This window comes from Rissa tridactyla, chromosome Z (genome assembly GCF_028500815.1).
Source record: "Rissa tridactyla isolate bRisTri1 chromosome Z, bRisTri1.patW.cur.20221130, whole genome shotgun sequence".
In the NCBI taxonomy this organism is placed as follows: Eukaryota; Metazoa; Chordata; class Aves; order Charadriiformes; family Laridae; genus Rissa; species Rissa tridactyla.
The window spans coordinates 69,163,544-69,185,553 of NC_071497.1; positions in this window are offsets into that span (position 1 = coordinate 69,163,544).

The window sequence follows — 22,010 nt, forward strand, 5'->3', positions numbered from 1 at the left end:
CTAAGGCTTATATATTAAGAATATAAAATAATTAGAAGTTGGTGATCAAATTTCAAAAAACAACACCAGGAAGTATATTTATAACATAATCTGAGCAAACAATTCACAGGATTTTTCAAGACCTTTCTTTTTCCTTCAAGAGTTGTCTAAGTGAAAAAATGCCTATCTTTTCAGAGCTCTTTTCACATATGGAGCTGACACAACCTTATCCAAAGATCATGCAAAATACATATTGCAAACACAGATTATTAAAATTGAGTAGAAGTGTCAGCATTTCTACCATATAAAATATGTAACCAATTTATGTAAATAACCAAAGGATGTTATCAATTGCAGTTCTATTGTACTTTCTGCTTTTGGTTTTCCTGTTGATTAATTGTGTAGTGTATTCTATGCTGTGTTTAGAAAAACATTTAATTTCTTGAACCCATTTTCTCATTTTTACCGGTTTTACTAAGGAGGAATAGTTTTATTAGACGAATGTAAAAGGAGCCCATGAACTTTTTTTGGAGAAAAAATGTTAACTAAACTTGATATAACCTTTAAAAAAAGGGAGAGAGAGAACAGTTCATACGAACAACATCTTCCGGGATATGTTCAGCAATCTGTAAACACTTGGTAGTTATACTGTGAATGTTTATTTATATAAAATTGTATGTATGGCTTGCCATCATCAATCTGTACTCCTACAATCAAATCAAACATACTTAGTTGACGGGCAAATACAGTGTTTATAGGTTGAAGCTTGACATAAAAGAGTTTATTCTAATCACATTTGTTTTGCTAGGAAAGAAAGGTCTCATCCTACCTAATCCTGAATTATTATACCAATTTCTCTGTCTTTCCTCAGTACCATATCAGACTTCCCCCGGCTTTGAAATAGCTTCAGGTTTTGTTTATGTCTTCCTGACAGGACCCTCATCTTTCTTTAGATGCCCAGTACATGGACTTTGTCGAGTTAAGCTGATGACATGACCTCACTGGCCAGAAATTCATCACTAAAGAAAAGGAAATGTTTTCACCTGGAAATGCTCTCACCTGGAACAGTCCAGGGTTCAATCTCAGAAAATTCATTTAAACTATTTATAGTGGAAACAAATTATCAAAGTAGAAATCTCTTCCAAAGATGTTATAGTACCTACCCATTAATGGAGCCTTTTGGCACTATTTACACATTGAATAGCTATCTTTTCGTTCCAAACCCATTTGCACTTGCAAAAACATATGCTTATTTTAATGCCACTTCTTATTTTTCTTTTCCTTGGATGAATAGTGCCAGTCCATTAGCTTCCTAATGGACTGACACTTTTAATTCAAAAAGTATATGTTTAGAGAAGTGGTGTTCCAAATGGTAATGACAGAAATCAAATACCTCTCTCTGCTTGTAAGATGGCACTTATTAAGGTACAACTTTATTTTAGATCAACCAAATTGGTACCAGCAGATTATTTTGGTGTAGGGAGGTGCATTTCCATGTTTCTTCTGGCTTTATTCTCTATGTGATTTCTAATATATTTTTTAAGTTGGTCCAATGACCTTGAGGACTTACGTTACCACAGTATATTTGCAGGTACTGATTTCTGTCATTTGTTTGTCATTGGTTGTCAATTTATGAAATTAGTCTTTTCCAACTTTGCAGAGACAAAGATTTTTTAATTTAATCACTAAATCTGATCGCAGCTGTATTCCACCTGCTCTGAATGATAGATCTTAGCTATGAGAAATACTGAAATATGAGAGTCTGTAGTTTAAAATGGTCTCTTTCTAGAGGTACTATCACTTTTTCTGCTAATATTTGGGTAATTCAGTTATTTATCCAAGACACTTTATACCTCTGTGGTGTCTTGATACAGCTGAAGGGACAGGTTTTCTCCCTGATAGTCAGACAGGTAAATTTTTCTGAACTGCAAGGATTCCAGTCTTTTCTGACACAATTTTTTTTCAAAGCTGATAAGAAATATTTTTTCTCATTTCTTTACTGTGCATGCAAGGTGTTTTGCACCAGGAGGTACTGGTCTATTTCGATCCCAGTAAAAAAGGCACTTAAGAGTCTGCAAGGTGACATTTAAAATACTGTTTATTAGAGCTAGCATTATGAGAAGAGGATAGCATACAGACAGTCTTACATCCCTTTAAATAGTGGGAGCCCTGGACAGTGTAACATCAAACAGGACTCCCACCCACATGCAGCACACCATGCAGACCTCATCCAAAGCAGAGGTTCTCCCCTTTTAGTCTTTCAAGCTATTATATGATTTTCTCACAAGGAAACAGCTCTATTTATCACCTCTGTAGTCGGATATAAGTGATGTTCACGTGAGAACTTCTTGCTGCGCTGTTAGATAAAGGCAAGGCCATGCAAGTGGTGTAATTGCTGTTATGGAGGGGAAGCTGCCTGCAGCCCTTTGATATAATGAGCTGTCTGAGGTTATCCTGCATCAGAGATATTTGTGCAGCACAGCTCCATTGTGAAGGCTACACTGGACCTGTGCCTGATCAGGAGGACTCTTACATCTAGCACTAACTCCTCCAATCATAGTCTACTTGGGTCAGGCTCATGACAGAAGGTCAGAACTGATTCCATGGGAGCAGAAGACACTGGGTTCTCTTCACACTGAGCAGGGCAGTGATTATCTTTGTTATTTACCTGAATTAAATATACAGACCATGATCAATAAATCGGAAGAGATTCCAAATGAACAGAGACTAGCATAGATAAAAACAAAGAACAGTTAATCGGCTACAGAAGAAGACAGACACCCTGGGAAGGTGTACGAGAAAACTTTTGTAATTCTGATCCTGGGAAACCATAAGTAAACTGATCACAGAAGAGTGGGTTTTTTTCAGGGATTGTAGGAGTGAGGAAACAGGTCAAATCACTTTTTTGTTGCTGTTGGCCTAAGACAAGAGGATAGAGGATCAATTGAGGATTTACCTCAGATTTTCAAAAAATGTCTAAAGCTGGTAAATTGGAAGTTGTGAGCAAAGAATGAAAACACCTGAGAACCTGGAAGAAGATAAGTCAGCTGTTATTTCTAAATTTGTTCAGGCTTTTGAGAGGTGACAGTGATGCTACTCAAGGAATGATAGGAGATGTGGTTATGTTAATTGATTTTTAGCATGAATTGGTTTGCCCAGAAGAAAAACAGGGAGGCTGCAGACCTGATACACTGTTTGTTGGGAGGTTTTTTCTGTCTAATATTTGGGAGCACCACTCTTATATTTAAGTTAGAAAATTATGCTGTGGTCATAGTATGTCACAGAATTTTAAACGCTATTGCTGTTACTTAATTCTTTCTCTAGGTTTCTTTTCTTATTTTAAGAGACAGAAAAAAAGGTGAAAAAAAAAGCCTGTTACTTAATTTAATATGGTGGACTGGAATACACAGCTTTTGCTTGCCTTTTTTGGATGTTATTTTTTTATTTCTTAGAAATATCTGTGCTATTAAGCTCATTTACATCATCGGTTCACACTTTGAATGCCCATTTGAATGCCGTCACTTAAAGCTTTAATGATTTATAGTGCCATCCTTTTAAACACCCTACCTGTTAACTTTAAGCTTTGGCTTCAAAGGAACGTTTCATAGTAAAACACAATGAAAAGCGTAAGAGCACAAGAACTGTCCAATATAAACAGCAAAGCACTTAATACCACACTGATTTGCTTTCCCTATAATTCTACCTAGAAGGTGGCCACACTGTCAGCTTCTAAAACGGGTACTCACCTTGGGCAGGAAGCCACCTTCTTTCCCCAGGAGGGTCCTTCTTCCTTTGATTACCTTTCCAGAAACGTCAGAAACATGCTTTTCTGGGATGTTAAGTTAGTCTGCTGAGGTATAGGAAGAGTAGAGGTAAAAGAAAAAATTATGCCCTTGACCTGTGTTGCCCTTAGATGAGTACCTACCACATTGGGTCTCTTGTATTTTTGAAAAGAAGATTGTCTTAGCATGCCACTGTTGGGAGTCATAGTTTGAGGTGAAAATGACAGTGTGTGAATAAATGGGTTCAGATACCAAAGCACTCTTAGTCATAAGTATATTTGATGTTAATGAGCCACACGACCTTCCTACTCCATGGGAGACACAGCAAAGTTAAGGAGAGAAGCTTGGGGGCCAATATGGCAGCCCCTGGTAGCTGCTGGCTGGTAGCATGCAGGCTGAAGGGCTTCCCCACCCCACCATTAGCCCTCACACACTCCAGCAACCCTCACACATCCAGCAGCCCCAGGACTTATAGGATTGGGTGGAGAATACCTAGTTCTGGCTGGCTGAAATCCCACAGCCCCTGCTGGGTTGACTTTTGCTGCATGGGCATGTACAGCTTGACCTTCTCGGAGGTTCTTCACATGTTAGGTGTTAGTTGAGGGTGCCTGCACCGTGTTGCACCAGTTTAGCTGCAGACAGCTAAGTGGAAAACGTCAACCACCTTTGTCGCTTTCATCCCCAGCCTAGGAGCAGTGGTGTATCAGCACATACATATGGCTTTAAACATCTGTAGCCTCTGTGGGGAAACTCAGTCAGCAGAAATGGTGGATATTGCTGCTACTGACTCATTGTATCTCACATACCAAGTTCAGCTCAGAACGGTGTAGCTAGCCAGGATATCAAACCAGTTGACAGTGAAAACACCTATGCTGTGACATACATTGTAGTCATAAAATATTGTTGGGGAACCTGCAGAGTATTGTGGATTTTAATAATGGGAAACAGATTTAGAGATTGATGATGAGATAAAGATTAGTTACTGCTTGTATAATCTCATTATAAGGATCATTGTCTTATTGATTAATAAAAACTCCATACTCTGCCAGCAACGCAATTAAGGTAATCACTAGAAAGACATTCTGGAAAATAAGCACAGCTGATAAATTTCACTTTTTTATATAACAGCAACATTTTTAAAAAGCAGCAGTTTCTGTGATGTTTTTCATGTTCTTCACCCACTGTTTTTTGTGCCAGAAAGAAGACAGTAGCAAAAATGCTTGAAATGCTCTCTGGCCAAATTTACAGCAAATATTATCCTAACACATTACCCAATATTCTCTAGTTTTAGGTATGCAACTAAAACCTCTATCTTTTTCTTACACTGAATATATCTCTTTTGAAGATTCACACTCAAGGTGCACAAATGACTCTATCGTAGGATGACAAATTTGCCTGAAACGAGTGAATATTCTCCAGAATACATACACGGTATTCTCACCTTGTGAATGCTTAGAAATGAGCATTGTGCTCCTAATGGAAGTTGTCTGAGGCTTCTTCTGTCCTTTTCATGAAGAAATAATAATCTTTGTCTTGTTGAAAGAGGAAGAAAGAAGACAAATATTGTCATCAAACTAGCACCCAAGACAGTAGTGCGGCCCTGAGTGTTTGATCAGTCTGGATGCTTAATAGAAAGTCTTATTAGAGCAGTAGCCTTAGTGCTGCCTAACAGAAAGAAGGACCAATGCTAGGACTAGGTCCTGGAAATAAAAGGAGAAAAAAACAGCAGAGGGTGTAGTAAGCTCATAGAGCATCATTCTGCCCTGATTTGAGTGGCCAGACCAGCTCAAACCACGACAGATTCATAGGATGAAGAATGAGAGGACATAGACTCTCCGTTTCAGATTGCCCTCTATTGTGATGGATTTCACAATTTCAGTTGCTTTATTTATTGAGTCCCATATTTCAAGGGCTTAGAGAGTCAAGCAGCATAAATGATGACTGCAAAAATTGCTAGCACAATATGTAACCACAAAGTATTTACATGTAATAAAAAATAATAATAGAAAAAAAAGAAAAATTGTTTGAAGCATGAACTGTCTGGGTGCAAAACAGGATGATGTATTGGACATTGCCTACCTGAAAATAAAGTTCTACGTAGCTTCATTGGGAGTATTGAGCAGCTACCCATTGCAGATAAGACGTTTTATTCTCTTTGAAACTGGTTCTAAAGATCCTTAGTCTGTATGACTCACCTCTTATTTGGATTTAGTTGTCCTTATGTATAAGGTTACATGTGAGCCAGTTACCTAATCTGTTACAGTCAGGGAGCCTGGTTAGTACAGTCAATGGAGTTCAGTAGCATCACATTTTTTGTGAAGTGAGAATGGAAGATAATTATGTAGAGGGTACAATAGCTGAGGCACGGGCTCACTCAAATTGTGGAGTCTAACATGTAGGAAAATAGCTGAGGGAGAACGAAAAGGCCAGACGCAAGTAACATTTAGTCTGAGAGACATAGTGATGCACAGTGCAGTATTGTGCTCAAGCTATTCAGCCCTATCAATCAGCAGGGCACACTAGCTTTACCACAGTGCCAACTACCTAGACTCTAAAATTAAGTTTTCCAAGGGTGGCCAAGTTGGATCTGTATACTAGCTTCCATGTTCTTCTGCTGCTGAGACTTGTGTAGGAAGAGCAGTCCTTAATATAATCTCAGTCTGTGCTCGCACAAGTAGCCATGGCCAAGTGTATGCATGCTATCAGTGTGTCCCTCTCTCACACATTCTTTGTTTCAAAACCAAAATGGAAGTAGTTTGCTGAACTTCACAGAGCAAATAAATTGCTAGGAAAGAATAGTACCTGAGACCATAGATTATTTCCTTCTTGCTGTAGCCAACAGATAGTTGCCAAGTCTTAAAATTACTGAGGCTTCTTAGAGCACACACACATCAGTAGTTCAAGAGTGCTATTTGGAGAAAGGCATTAAGAGAGCCTGCATCTTTTGCTCCTTTGTGCTTCATTTCTTTCTTATGTCTGTCCCTCTTTGTAGGGGAAAACAACATGATTAAGCAAGTATAACTGCCCCTAAACTACTGCTTTTGTTCAATATGTTTGATTGTTCCGTAGTAGCTGGTATATTACTGCTAAGGCTGGTTTCACAAGGCAGTTTTCTAAACCTAAGAACAAGTAGGCATCAGTGAAGACTATAAAGTTATTACTCTGTCGCTATACTCAAAGTTTTTCAAACAGCAAGGAAAAATATCAAAGGCAGAGAAGGAAAGTAATTTAAAATATAAATTAAGAATAGTTTTTTTGGTAAGATGGTCATGGTTGATATTACCCCTGCAGGGAAAAAATTTTGAAGTGATTTTATGATTAGCAGAAAAATAATAATTTTTATCTTTCCTGCATCTAAAACATGTAATTTTAAATATCTAAATGTTACAAATTATCTTCCTGTTCTATAAAAGTCTAAAAAACTCACTGTAATGATCCTGAGCCTGTAGCATAATTCTTTGATTCCGTAATTCATCCCTGATGACTTTAAAGGTGATCCTCAGTCCTCAGCAGACATCTCAGTGAATACTCAAAACAGTAAAAAAACCTGTTTTTTTGACACAAGTTTAATTATTATTCATGCAAACAAACATGCATAACAATATTTACTAAAATGATTTTCATATGTGTACAAAAAGATATCAGTTCACACTTGCTCTGTCTTAGGTCTATACTAATAAATGAGCTTCTCATGAAGAGTTTGGCACAGCTTTTTTCCATACCAAGATTTTACAAAATGACAGAAAATGTATGGAAAATAGAACCAGATATTTGGAACTCCTGAAAAACTCCTATCAAGTTGCTTTTCCTTTAGAGATGGTTCTTACCTATTTTAAAATTATCAGGGGGCAAGAAATATTCACATGCATTATTTCAGGATAGACAACTAGAGGCTTTGAGTTGGTGAACTAGGTTTAGACTATGATTTATCATAAATATTAATGGCATTTATTTCTCTTCCTGGATAGCTTCATCTTAATATCTAAACATTAGCAATAACAACATCAATTTTTACCAGTATTTTATTAGGACATAAAAGGTCAAACATGATACCTTTGCTTTCTTTTTCACTATAGACCCTCTAAACTCTTTTCCCAGCATTATGGTTTTTGTTCAAGTTACGCATACTACATTGGACTACTCAGAGGAACAAATGCTTATGAATGTTTTGAGATTTGAAGGGAATTAATTGTTTTTAGAAACATGTAGCTCCTGCTAAGTCTTGGTAATTCATTAGAAATCATTCCATATTTTCTATTTTCACAGGTCTTTCTTGAAGTTCTGTGACTGAGAATATTATGTCTTATTTAAAAAGAACGAAAACAGTGAAAGAATCATACTTAAAGCTCTTATGTTTGTGAGCAAATCTTGAAAACCATCAACTCCAAGCACTGGAAAAAACAGAAAGAAGATTAAAATAAAATTAAAAACATTAGAATAGCCAGATTTATAATCAATTAATGTGAATTTGTGAACCAAACTCATAGTATGTATAACACGAATCCAGCTATATATATATATACACTCTCCATTCACACTTGAGAAAGTTTGATGGGTTAGCTCTTTTTAAAGTGTTCAAGGAAAAGTTGCTGGAAAGCATATACTTTGTTTTCCATAGCAGTTATTATCCAGAAAGTATTTAAATGATTGCTCTTGGTGAATACAATTTCTCTATTGTCAGAACTAAACTTCATCATGGGACTGTGGGTGAATTGTTTGACATTCATGTGCCCCAGTGAGCTGAAAAACAGCTTGCAACTCATGCAGAACCAAATGAATTAATATATTTGACTATAAAAATATTCATCAAATCTGACTACCTTAAGTGGGAAGAGTTTTGGACAGTACCATACTGCAAAAGAAGATTTATTTGAGATTTTAAACTTTCATAGCCTAAAACATCAGAAAATCATTGTTATGCATAATAGAAAAAATCCCAGAGTATTCAAGTTGGGTAGTGCATTACTGTGATTTTTAAAGGATATTTATCCATTACAACTTTGTCATCAAATATTGCCTGTGGCCTATAGTTATCGTCACTGTGCATTTACATTTCAATTGGAAAAAAAGCCACTTTCTTTTTGTCTTCTCTGATTAACATTTTGAAGCTCTGTAATTTTCTTGCTGCTCAGAGAAACAAAGCACCCAGGCTCACAGAGAAAACCCATTCAACAAGATATAAATATTTGCTATTCAGAAAATGTCAATGAGGGTTTAGTTATTTTAAACTAAAAAAAGAAAATTACTAATAATGATTGGTTTCGGCTAATGAAATGCTTTTATGCAAATATGTGAACCCTAAATATGACCTGGAAACAAAAGACTGCTTAACAGTTACTATTAAGCAATACATTAGGAGATCAATTAAACAGAACTCTTTCTAATGAATAAGCTGTACAAGAGTTTCTATGGAAACCTGGAAAGAGAAAGCCCTAGAATGCTAATTTGCAATTTTAAGAACATAAAGTATTAGAGACCTGCTAGTGGCTGGCTGGAGATTCATATACCAAAGTTTAAAAGTATCTCACAAATACTGTCTCAAAAAAGAGAATAGAAGTAAAGGAATGGAGCCATGATATTCATATCCAAGAATGACTTAGGAAAAAATTATAAGTGGAATATTGTACCTGAATGCATAATTATGAGCATATAATACCAAAGTGGACCATCAGAGGGAGCCAGAAATTGCAGTTTCTCCATGGAAGATCATTAATGGTAGTCTGGGGAACACTCGGAGTGAATAGACACTTCCTCCCAAAAGAAAGGACAGAGACACAATGGTTGAAGAAGGGTTATCAATACTCTTGGGTTCTTCAACATACTTATGGCATTTCTTTATTTTTAAAGGACATATTATGGACAATTACAAGATAGCAGATCTAAAAAAATGAATGAAATAACTTGAAAAGTTGAGATAGGACAACACGAGTGCCAAATAATTTAATTCAGAAAATTGATTGTATTTATTTTTAAAAATAAATTACTTTCATTTTAAAACGTAGAGATAAAACTTCCAAGCTTCTGAGATAAAGCGTTTTTTAAAAAATATTTACCACTGTTTTGCCTCAGTGTATGGGTTTAGTAAAAATTAAGATTATATATTACTTCTTCAACTTCAAGATGCTACAACAGCAGTGATCCTCTTGAAGTTTAAAAACTGTTTAATTTTTCCCACTGACTTCGGTGGCAGGACAGTGAAGCCTTTCCACACTAGGCTTAGATTTGGAACAACAGATTTTCTTTCGTTAGACAGATATAGTTCTAACCTACTGTTTCTAATCTTGACTTTGAGGCTATGTCTACATTGAATTTTAAGAGGCAGAAGGAGCCTGTGCTGGTGTCTACATTGAGTGGACACAGTAGCATGAAAAAAGGTGGGCTTAGCGAATTCTAGAAGAACCCTAGAGCTGAAACTCAGGTCTTTGCTGCCCCTGCTACTTAACTCAGAGAGATAAATAATTACTTTGTGAATGGTAAAGCCATTCCATGTCACACTCCAAAATTCCCATCTACCCACATATTCACACGAAGTGACTACAGAGTCATTCAACATTGCCTTCTGCAAAAGTAGCTAGGATTTATGGATTGTAGTAGTGCTAACAGAAAAACCAGAAGACAAAACACCACAAATACTCTGCACACAGTGATGTGTATCTTGGTCTAGCCAACAAAAGAAATAGTCTGACTTTATCTCTACTCTGACCATGGTTTGCCACTGAAAAATTGAAGTAAAAATAAATGCACGAGCAGTTAGAGTAATTACAGTGTATTCAAGAGCTGAGGATGAACTCAGCCTCTGCTTCATTTTTCAGTACCAGCAGAAGGGATGTGATTGATATATTTCACAGACCCTTTGTGAAAAGTAAAAAGTTACTGTTTCACTATCCCAAGTTCAACAACAGCTTTTCTTAACTAATCTATAAACCATCTCAACAGTTGCATTGCTAATCTTATCGGTCAATGGCTGCCTTCTTGATGTTCAGAGTTACGTAATATCTTTAAAGGAAGTGGACTTCTCAAATAGTGCCTCTACCAGTTTAGGACTACTACCTAGGTAATATAATGGTATGCTAGAGGTGATGATTACATTGTTAAATACTTCCTTTATAAAATGATTGCATATATTTTTGTTTGCAATCCAGGACCGTAACATATACCAGACATCCCAGTCTTTGGAAAGACAGGAGTGGGCTGTGGGAAAGTTTCATATTGACCAAAGACTTCAGATTCATATTATATCCTCTTGCATTCTACTTTACTTCAAGGTAATTCAAAGAAATAACATTAGTTTTCTATCTAAACAATGTTTGTCTATGATACTTAATTTAAAAATATATATAATGGAAAAGAAAAATATTGTTATCAGAATTTCTAAGGACTGGATGATTTATAAAAAACTTTTAGGAGAGATGTTATTCAGTAGATTATAATGGTTGCATTTATTCTTGTCTTTTCACATGTCTGAAGGGGATCACACAATACATAATCTCACAGAAAGCAGTGTTTACAATGGTATACATTTTCTTCCTGAACTCCTTTCATACTGCACCGACAATTTCTCCTTTCAACAGAATAGATTTCTTCATGTCTGTAGCCACTGGAATTACTCTCCGATATTATGATAAATGTTATATTTATTGTAGTTGAGTATATACTAGCACAGAAATCCTTCTACACAGGTAACAACATAGTTTATCAGATAGTGTATGGAAAAGACTCATAGACTGGCCCTTTTCAATGCAGTTTTCCCCAAATTTAGGAAGCTGATATCTTAGCCATGTGAATCTGTAAAATTTGGCTAAACATCCTAGTAAATTGCAGAGCAAACATATCATAGATACTCCCTTACTTCTTTTTGAATAGAAATTTGAGTTTCTTCTACTTGTATCTTTATGGGGAGTTATCTACTGAGATTACTGGGGATGATTCAATATGTTTTTCATGAAGTGATGCAGAATGACCCATGGTGTTGAACAGAAACAGGGAATGCAAACATGGATGTACATTGAGTATTAAAAAAAAAAACAAAGGCACAAATATGAATTATGCTCTAGCACAACTTCTTGTGGAGCTTAGCTGCACCTGACATAAACTCAGCAGTACTGTAAATAAGAACAATGTAAGTGATGGCTCTTGGCTGCCTGTGAAATGTTATTACTTGGCAATATTATGTTTCTTCAGTGACACTGTTAAGAAGCCTTGGAGCATGTGCCAAAATATGCCACTAGATCTTCTCAGCAGTGACAGGCAGGACTCAGCAACAGGTGAAAAAGTCCACACAAATGTGGTTATGAGTTATACTCCTAACAGCTCTGCATAGCCCCAAAGAACAGACAGCACAGGGAGAAGATAAGGTCATCACTCCACACTCCAGCACCTCACTGAGGCTCGACTGTCTGGTGAACAGCTTGTGTTCCCCTCACAGGATCAGAGAGGGGAGCTTTGCGTAATGACCAAATCTAGTCATTAGTATCAGTGTCAGCAGTAGAGCTGATGAAGAATTTTTCAGTGAAATTGTTTTTAAAAAAATCATTAGTTCATCAGAACAGAAACCTCTATGTGAAAGAATCGTTCTTTGACAGATTTCTGAAGCAGAAATGAAAAGAAAAAAAATTCCTTGATATTACATATCATTTTCCAAACAATGTATGTTCTTATGATATCAAAATTACTTTTTCTTTGAAAATGTAAGATATAATTTTAAAGTGTTTACTCTCTTTCAGATATTGAAAAAAATTATTGACTTTTTGTTTTTAAATCAGCTCTTTATAAGAGGTTTATACGTATGGCCCTGGTTTTCAAAAATCATGAAGTCTTTACAGTGGTAGAAAATACCTTTCCATTGCAATTTTAGTGAACGGTCATTTCATAGCTGTCTCTTCTTAAGAAACTTGACAATCTAGAAGTTTTTTACAAATTCTATTGTTGGACAAAGAAAGTTCTATGTTTGCATTATTTCCTCTCTTTCATGGGGCTTTTTTACTAGCAGAGAACTTGGCCTCTAATTCTAGACCTACATTATTATCAAAGGAAGACTGGCACTCACATTTAAGGGTGCAAATCTCTGAGGAATAGCTTATTCCTTAGCTTGACCAGGGATTCAGTCATCTAAATGAAGTTCCATGATGCTGAAAAATCTAGGCTCTGATCCTGATTAGCGATTTGAATCATTACTTTCACTGGTATTTACCTTAGGGTTCTTTTTCCTCCTGGTTGTTAAAAAATAATAATCAAAAAAAACCAAATGTACTAGGAATAGAAGTCCTACAGCAAGAGTTGTAATGGCGGTGAACTAGGAGGAGTAACCGTAGTAAACTCTCCTCTTTCCTAAAATTTCTTTAATTGTCTTGCTCTCTGTCTTCCCATTGACTCTGTACACTCAGAAGGAGTAATATGACTAGATCTTTTAGAACAGACCCATGATTAATACATGTCACTTTGCCTAGTAAGTGACACAGCTCTTTTACTTGAGCCAAACTGTGATAAATGAGTTGTTTTAGCATTACATCTGTGGTGACCATAGGTTGAGATATAAGCATAACAAATAAAAAAAAAAAATTAAAAAGGCATATACTAAGTAACAGTGAAAGGATTAATGATTTATGAAACAGAAAGAAAATAGAAAAAATTGTTTTGCTTCACTTTTTTTCCAACTATTTTAAAGCCACTAATGAAAGTTAGGTATTTCCTATTTACTGAAAATTATTCTTTCTGAGACTCAAGCTGTCAGTCAATCATGACTTCTGTTTAGTAGAGGCAGTACACTGCAGTAGGTGTATCATTATAGCTTGACATTTTTTTTTCAAATGTGGAAATGTCATATTTAATGACACAACAAAGCCAGAAATGCTGAATGAGTTGAAGTAAAAATGAGGCATTAAGTTGATTAATTAAAGGGTAGGCTAAATGTGTCTATATAAAATCACACCTTTTTATGGTTCTGTCTTCAGCATTCTGAGTGCAATCTCACATGTGTGTGCTTTGTCTGAGAAAAGAGGAAAATCACAGGAAAGGTATATTGTTTACTATTATAGTAAACCCAAAGTTTTTCATGGTCCATTTCTCCTTCTGGCTTAGTTTTTCCTTGTTTTATCAGGTCGGGGTGCCAATTTAATAATCACTGGTGTTTTGAAACTGTGTCCTGATGACATTTAATTAAAAACTGAGCAATCTTTTGCCTGTTTTTATCTCAATTTGTTTCTCAGCCATAGCACCCTCCCATGAGGGGAAAAAAATTAAACATGTTTGATGCCTGTAGAAGGCAGAAAGAACTTGCCAAGGAGATGCTGTGTGTGCTTGCTGGAATTTTTAGTGGCTTTGGGAGGAAAGAGCATAACCTGATCGAGGGTAAACACAATAATGATAACAGTTTTGCCACGGCTGCTGGCGCTAAGGTATTGATTCTGTTACTACCAGGACTGTTTGAAGTCGCCTATGAGCATTTAGGAAGGAGAAAAAAACCCAACAATTATTGACAGCTTTCACCAGGCGTACAATGTGTGGTGGCAAAGACATGAAGAAGTGGTCTTTCTCTGTTATTTGGGTGTCAGACAGTAACCTGACACAGGAGCCAGTACAGCTGCCTTCATTTAATGTCCTTCAAATTTCATGAAATGTGATAAATAATTGAGGATCTGTGTTAGCCTAAAAAAATTAACCCTTTCCATACATATTTCTGTTTCCTTTTTCACCCAAAACTGCAATGAAATTCAGCCTTTGTGACAACTGCATTACACCAGGAGTTGTACAAACCCTTCGAATGCCTTTTGAGAGAATGTATTGTTCAAAAAGATGCTGACAAGGGTCTCTCCTAAAGCTAAATTATATGCAAGATAACTCTCTTGTCCAGAGTTCATCTTATTGAGAAGCTTAGGAGTTCTGAAAGGGATTAGGATACTTGACTTGTTTATGTTAATAAAGTTCTTTTTACTGCTTCTAGTATAAATTTTACTGTCAAGCATACACCTATAATTTTACATTTCTCAGAAAATGTTTTGTCAGGAGATCTTGAGGTTTTATTTATGAACTACTTTCCACAGAGGAGTTAAATCTAACTGATATGCCCTGCCTCTCAGGATGCCATTAACTCTGTGACACTTCACAGCCTTTGTTAATCAAAATTGCTTTAGCTGAGTTTTAGTGAAACAGAGGCAAATATAGCCTTCCTTGTCAGTACAAGCTCAAGGTACACAGGCTTACATTTTCTTGTGCTGAAGCTGGTTTGGAAACTTGATGTATTCAGAAATTTCAAAGCTTTAAATTTCTCCTTTACTTCTTCCAGTGTATTCCAGCTAGTTTTTCTCTCAGGCCATCTTGGAAGCTCTTCTGTATATCTGATAAATTCAAAATACAATTACTGAAACAGAAAAGTTGCATTGAACTTGATTTTCACTATCTTCTTGTTATACATATTATTTCCAAAATAGTAGCACCTAAAAGAATAACAAATCTCCATGAAATATGGAAATGTAGAAGTTAATTTAAACTTGCTCCTCTGGAAGCAAAATCTGGCAACTGTGGAAAATATTGCATTACCTCCATGCTTTCCTGACTGTCAGTTAGCTGTGTCTCGACAGCATGTTCGGCATTGTCCAGACACCTAAATTGCATTCTGGCAACACTCACATCTCTGTTCTGATCCAGACAAAGTCCCCAGAGAGAATATCTTTTATTAGGCAACCATATTTTAAAAAGAAAGTCTTCTGTGCACTCCTTTGACATTTTATATTTCAATAAGTAAACTAAAATTAAATGATTCCCAAAATTAAATATCTCAATTTGTGCAATCATGTAAATACTCATTAACCAGGAAAGGCAAATCAATACAGTTCAAGACCATGTTCTGCACAGAGCTTGTTCCTGACTTCAGTTGATGCTAATATAGGGGAATAAGCTAGGAAAGAACCAATTAAGTACCTTGCTATTACTCCCTAATGTTTACAGACTGTCAAGAAAAGGAATTTCATTCATCCCACCAAGCTTCCAGTATTTTTCAAAGCTAGGCTTGGTCTGGCTTCTAAAACTACATTCAAATATTCACACTTTGTTCAAAATCATATTCATTCTGTGTTCTTGGACTATGTAACTTATTACAGCATTAAAGATCACAAATTAGTTTTACGGACATTGTAAAAGTCAGCACTACAGACACCAATTACACAAGTTTATAAGGTTATAGAATATGCTCGTAGCTACCCAGGGAAGACCTTTTTTAACAAACGTAAATAAATTGCTCAAAATGCCATTACTAGTGGACAGTCTGAGAGAGGGCAAGGCCAGCGTCTGGGAAAGAGAAAAAGGAACCTTCTATTTTTCCCTCTGTCAGAATCCAATTATGGGCTTTTAGATCCCACTGAAATCTCTCTTTTTATCTGTCATCTCACCTACATCACTTTTTATTTCCCTTCTATCCAAATGCACAGCAATTCCAGCATTCAGGCTCTCCTCCCTCCAACTTTCTCTAACCGGTGGAGTCAAAGCAGTCACAGCTCATGCTGCTGCTTCTTGCCAGTGGAGGAACCTCACCAGCCCCCTGACTCTGGTCTCAGGCTGCTGTTTAGATGGTATCCCTTCCGAAGCCATAGGCAGGAAGACAAGCTCTCATTGTCTTTCAGAAATGTTCAGTTACAGAAAATAGGACTATTTTACTCCCCTGTGTAAATCAGGAAAATATGCTTTTTGCTCCTCCCAGCTGAAACAAGGAGTCACAAACAAGATAGACAGAGATTTCATGTGGTCTAAATAAAGGAGTGTTATTTTTTCCAGTGTAAACAAACTGCTACGGATCAGAGAAAAAATGCCAGTCTCAGCAGTTCCTGTTCCTAGAGTGCCAAACTCTGCCAGCCCCAGGGTGGCTCCTGTGCAGCTCAGTGTCCCCAGGGGCCCTCAGGACTTTCCCACAGAGCTGCTGCCCGGGCAGGCAGTGCCCAGCCTGGACCACAGCCCACGGGCCGGGCTCAGTGTTTGTCCAGACTGAACTGCACAAGGCCTGCTCCTCAAGCATGCCTTGGTTCCTCAGGATGGCAGCCCCGCTCTCCAGAGAGTTTCAGTTTCCCCAGTCTGGTGTCACCTGCCAGCCTGAGAAGCAAGTGTTCTCTTACCTCCCCTTGGCCATAGAGGAAGATGTTAAACAAGACACATCATGGTATATAGACCACTATGTTTTACCAGGTTTTAGGCAGCATGCAACCCATTTACTACCACTCCTTGAGACCAATCATCCAATAAGATTTTTGTCTAGCTGGTTGGCCTTGCATCCAGATTGTGACATTCTAACCCGCATACAATATTGTGTCAAAAGCCTAGCTAACGTACAGGTAGGTGATATTGTCTACTCTCTCCTTGTCCCAAAATCTAGTAATTTACCACAGACAGCAATCAGTTTAGTTAGACATGATTTAGGCTTGGTAAATTCATGGTAAGTTCCAAATCACTTCCTTCCCAGTGTACCCAGAAATGTCCCTCTGACCTCCATCCTAAATGTGTCTTATACATAGTCTGCTTTTGCAGGAGGTGTTGAGCTCTGTCAAGACAGGTGTCCAAGCCAGTGTGACTGCGCAAACTCGGAATTATTCTTCTCATAAAAGCAACAGTTGCATAGAGATTAATGGCAGTATTTCAATGGGAGCTACAGATTCTTGGCACCTCTTAAACATGGAGCTATAAGTGGTTGTTCTGTGTCTATGCTCACTGCCTCCTGGCAAGTTGGGAATGAAGCCAAGTTCTCTTCTGGATTGATGTTCACCAGTATAGGTGAATGCATCATAATGCAACACGGACTTAGGTGTTTTGACTAGCTGCAAAAATGCTAATGCATCCAGGTGTGACAAGGAGAGGTGTGGAACCAACGAATGTGTTTGGTGTCACCAATCAAACAGAAAATTATCTGTCAATAAACTGAAATTGGAGGGCATCCCAGTTAATAAAAGACAAGTATAGCCAGAGCCAGCTCCCTTGACAGGCTAATTAGCCAAGAGCTGGCTGTGCTGAACAGGCTACGCAAAGACTCTCCTGAGTATTCTCTGTCTCCTACCACATGTCAGAACTGATATCCTCTGGACCATGATCTGCTACTAGTCACAGGACCCCATTTCTCCACACCACCAACCAAGCACCAGCAGCTGATGTGTGTTGTCGTCAGAATGAGAGCCAGAAGTGTATTTTCAGCTTTCTTCCATCGTGCCAGCCATGAATGTTTGATACTTGCTGCCACTTATGGTTGGAAGAATGGTTATGAGATATTTATTAAGAATACATTGTTGGCATCTCTTATTTTACTGTGAACTTCATGTTCTGTGGCATTTTCTGAGAGCATCAGTTGCCGAGAACAGATGAGAATTCTCAGTTTTCACTTAAGAGAAAGTAAGATTTTAGCACTTACAATAGCAGAAAAAAATCTGACATTTGCACATGAGGACTTGTACAAATATGGGGTTTGTAGAATGTACATTTGTACATTGTTTTGAGTTAAAACTCAAAACCCTGAAAGCAATTAAAAAAGAATCTATGTGTCTTTATTATGTTAAAATGATGATTTTAAATTATGCTAATAATTGTGCACTAAAATTTCTGTGTGAGTTTATACTAAATGAAGTCATGGCCTATGTCTGTTTCCTGAGAAAACATCTGAAGTCTGATTACAAAATCTGGATGACATTGCCTTCATGTTAATTTTAATAGTTTTGTTCAAGTTTGGATTTGGACTCAGTGCCTGTGGGGACAAAAGTCAGATCTGAGACTCTACTTAACCTCTGTATCGAGTGAGAGAACTGAACCAGTCCAGAGTCGTGGCACAGGTTGAAGCGCTTGTACCAAAATATAGTGGCAAGGTAAATGTCAAAGAAACAACTATTCATTAAGAAGGGTTTAACAGTTATTAGATAGTCACAAAAATGCAGGGTAATAGAAAATTAACTTTGCTGTTTTATAAAACAATCATTCATGCCGTTTTGTTTTCATATAAAATGAGATTGGCAGAATCCCAATGGTTTAGTTTAGGTAAGAGAGGAAAATGAGATCAGAGAGAAGCAGAATGATGAAGAAATTAGACTGCGACCTGTAAAAGGAGACATTTTGTGAAATTTAGTTCAAAATTTAAATTGTAGCCAATCCTTTCAAACAGCTCTGTAACCCTAAACTGCCAGACTCTAGAAGCATTTCTGATTAAAAAATAAACAGCAGGAATCACATGTGGAGAATATTGATTTTATCAGAGACAATACACTTACCAGCCATAAATATAAATTCTCATTCCTCAGAGCACCAGCTTTGTGCTAACTGAAAGGACTGAGGAAGAGACACTTTACGAGCTTATTGACATACTTTTCCCGCACTAGGGATTTCTTTCAAATATGGCTGAAGCATCTACTACTAAACATTACCCATGATTTGACATTATCTTATCAAATTAATATCTGCAGTGGCAATTCCTAAAAGCTCAATGTGCTGGCATATGCTCTTAGCATGGACATGCCAAACAGTATTGGTATTTGTCAAACGCTACGTCAAACAGCACCGCAGAAGATGACAGACAGAAACTGCATATATCTAGATATAAAACACAGTTGCTTTACTACCGTACTACTACAGTTGCACAGTAATTTATTAGTAAAAATTGTAAAGGTGGAATCGTTGAAGCATGAACACGGCTGTACGGCAAAAATAAGGCTGGATGCTAGCAGTCTGCTGTGTGCAGAGCACAGGGCGAGAAAGGCGGCATGGCAACAACACAGCTGTTTAACATAGCACTGAACCAGTCAGGCTGGGTGAGACAGGGTCTGGAGAGACAGGAGGTAAAATGGGGCACAGCAAGCGGGGAAGGCTGTGGAAGTGCTGACTGCTGGGCATCTGGCAGTTATTTAATGTTTCGAAAATAGATGCTCACAGATCTGAGAATCAAGGTAGTTTAAACGAAGGTGGAGAGAAAGCAGGTAAACCGAAACTATTTGAAACTGCGCATTGTGATCGTAACTAAAATGTACAATTAAAATGTATATAGTAACACTAAACTATAAATTGGCCATGTTGAAAAATGCAACAGAAAATTATATAGATTTTAAAGTTCAGTTCTATCCTGAAAAAAAAGGAACTGTAGACAAGTCCCCTCAGATGTAACTGGCCTGTGATTTGCTAGTAAGGTTGGTTTTTTTTGGCGGGGGTGGGTGAGGAGTTGGTTTTGTTGTGGGTTGTTTGTTTTTTTTTATTTACACACAGTGTTTTGAAGAAAATATACTTTTAATCCTGTAAATATCTGGGCTCTACACTGGCATACTCCATATCAACAGCAAAGTCAATTACTTTGGTAGGTTGCATATTTGCCTTCAAGTAGGAAAGATGAGGAAGGAAAATTAAGATGTTAAGACAGCAGAGGAGTTATCAAGAAAAAAGTTCAAGTATTACTTGGTTACAAATAGTTTTAATATTTAGGCTATTTTTTGTGTAGCATCTCCCAAATTAATTAATTTTTTTAACTCGCTCTCTTTGCTCTCTGAGGCTAAGATTTTATTGCTTATAACTGCACTTGCTAAGTGATTTTCAACAAAAGTTTACTGTATTAATTTTAAAGTATGAAATTATATTTTTTTTTTTCACAGCTGGGATTTCTGACCACTTTGCTACAGTAGCCAAAGATTTATATCAAATTAATCCTGGGCAGAATATCCTTTTTTTTTCAAGATGAAATAGATTATGTTTTACCAAGAATCCTCCAATATTTTTTTTGAACCTGGTATCTGCAAGTAGTAGCAAAGTATTTATTGATTTATATTCACTTTATCAGCATCCATGATAAACTTTTCCCAGTCATGCTTCATTTCTTAGAAGGTCCCCAACTTCCAGCAACTGTCTTTGTGCATGAAAAGTCTATTGAAGCCTTTGTGTTTACATGAAAATGAACAATTTACATATTTATTGCTTGTGATTTGTGTGCTAGCTGAACCATCAGCAATGTTCATAGAATGCTATGTGAACTGGAAGGGGAGTCATTCATGTGGCTGTGAATGGGACCAAAAGGGCAAAGAACAAGTGTAAAGAGATTAGCAGCTGAATATTGTTCTGAAGAGGAAAGAACGAGTATGTACGTAGAAAGATTATCAGGGAAACAGTGTATTGCAAAGTCTATCTATCATATTTCTGAGGTGCTTATCACAATGTCACATAATTACCATATATATCAGATAATTTTTCTCCCTGGATTTCATGTCTTCATGATTCTACAATTTCTCTTCATCTAGAGTTCCTGGATACAACAGAATTAATTTAATTTGTAAAGATATGTATACTGTCAACATCCTTCTTTTATCGGGAAATGGTGTTTTAACTATGCTAGTTACACAATGGTGTACAGTCCCAAATAAATGGAAAAAAGTATCAGTTACATCATATACTGTTTCTCACTCACGTAGTCATGTTTACGTAAGTAGCATATTTAATCTGATGGAAGAAAGTCCTAAGTAGAGGTTTCTATGTATTTGTAGAATCCAATCCACAGATACAGTAGGCCCTCAGATTTTTTAAATCTTTGAATGTAGAGGAAAAAAAGAACAACATAGGACAGTTCAGTAAATGAACTTTAGTACACAATCTAAGGTAACTTGCAGCTACCCCTGATGTACAACATAGTGGAGTAGGAGTATGGTATGCTAGTAATACTGTTTTGAGCAGAGGGTGTAAGATAACATGACAATATGAGCTATGTCTGTTGCCATTTTCTCTTTTGTGGTGTTTCCTTTTTTTTTTTGTAACCCATAGGCATAGGTTGTTTGTCTATAGTAGAACTCTTTCATTTCCTCTAAACATTTGCAGTGGTCCCTGCTGGGGTCAGAAGACTGCACTGGGTGGACTTCAGATCTCACACCATACATTATTGTTTGCAGTGAAAAGAACCACTTTTTCACATCAAGTGCAACTACGTAGTGGAAATCATTGCAGATAAATGATGTAGATTAGAGAATTTCTAGAGGCTTTTTTCTTAGATATCCCAAATAGGGCTGTTATGCTGATTTTCTTATGTCGTGATTTGGATGATTTTATAAGGGTTTTAATTGGGTCTTTTTTGTCCTTTGGTTTTCACTGCAAACAACCTCGTGACACCAAAGCTAATGCAGGTTTGGCAGTTTTTTCCATAAAAAGGGACCGAGCTTTCTTCTAAACCCAAGCCACCAGAGCTAGTTTAAAAGCGAGTGATTCATGCAGTGATCGAAGCCTCATACCCAGGGGGAAGAGTAAAGTGGAAATTTCATGGGGATAACA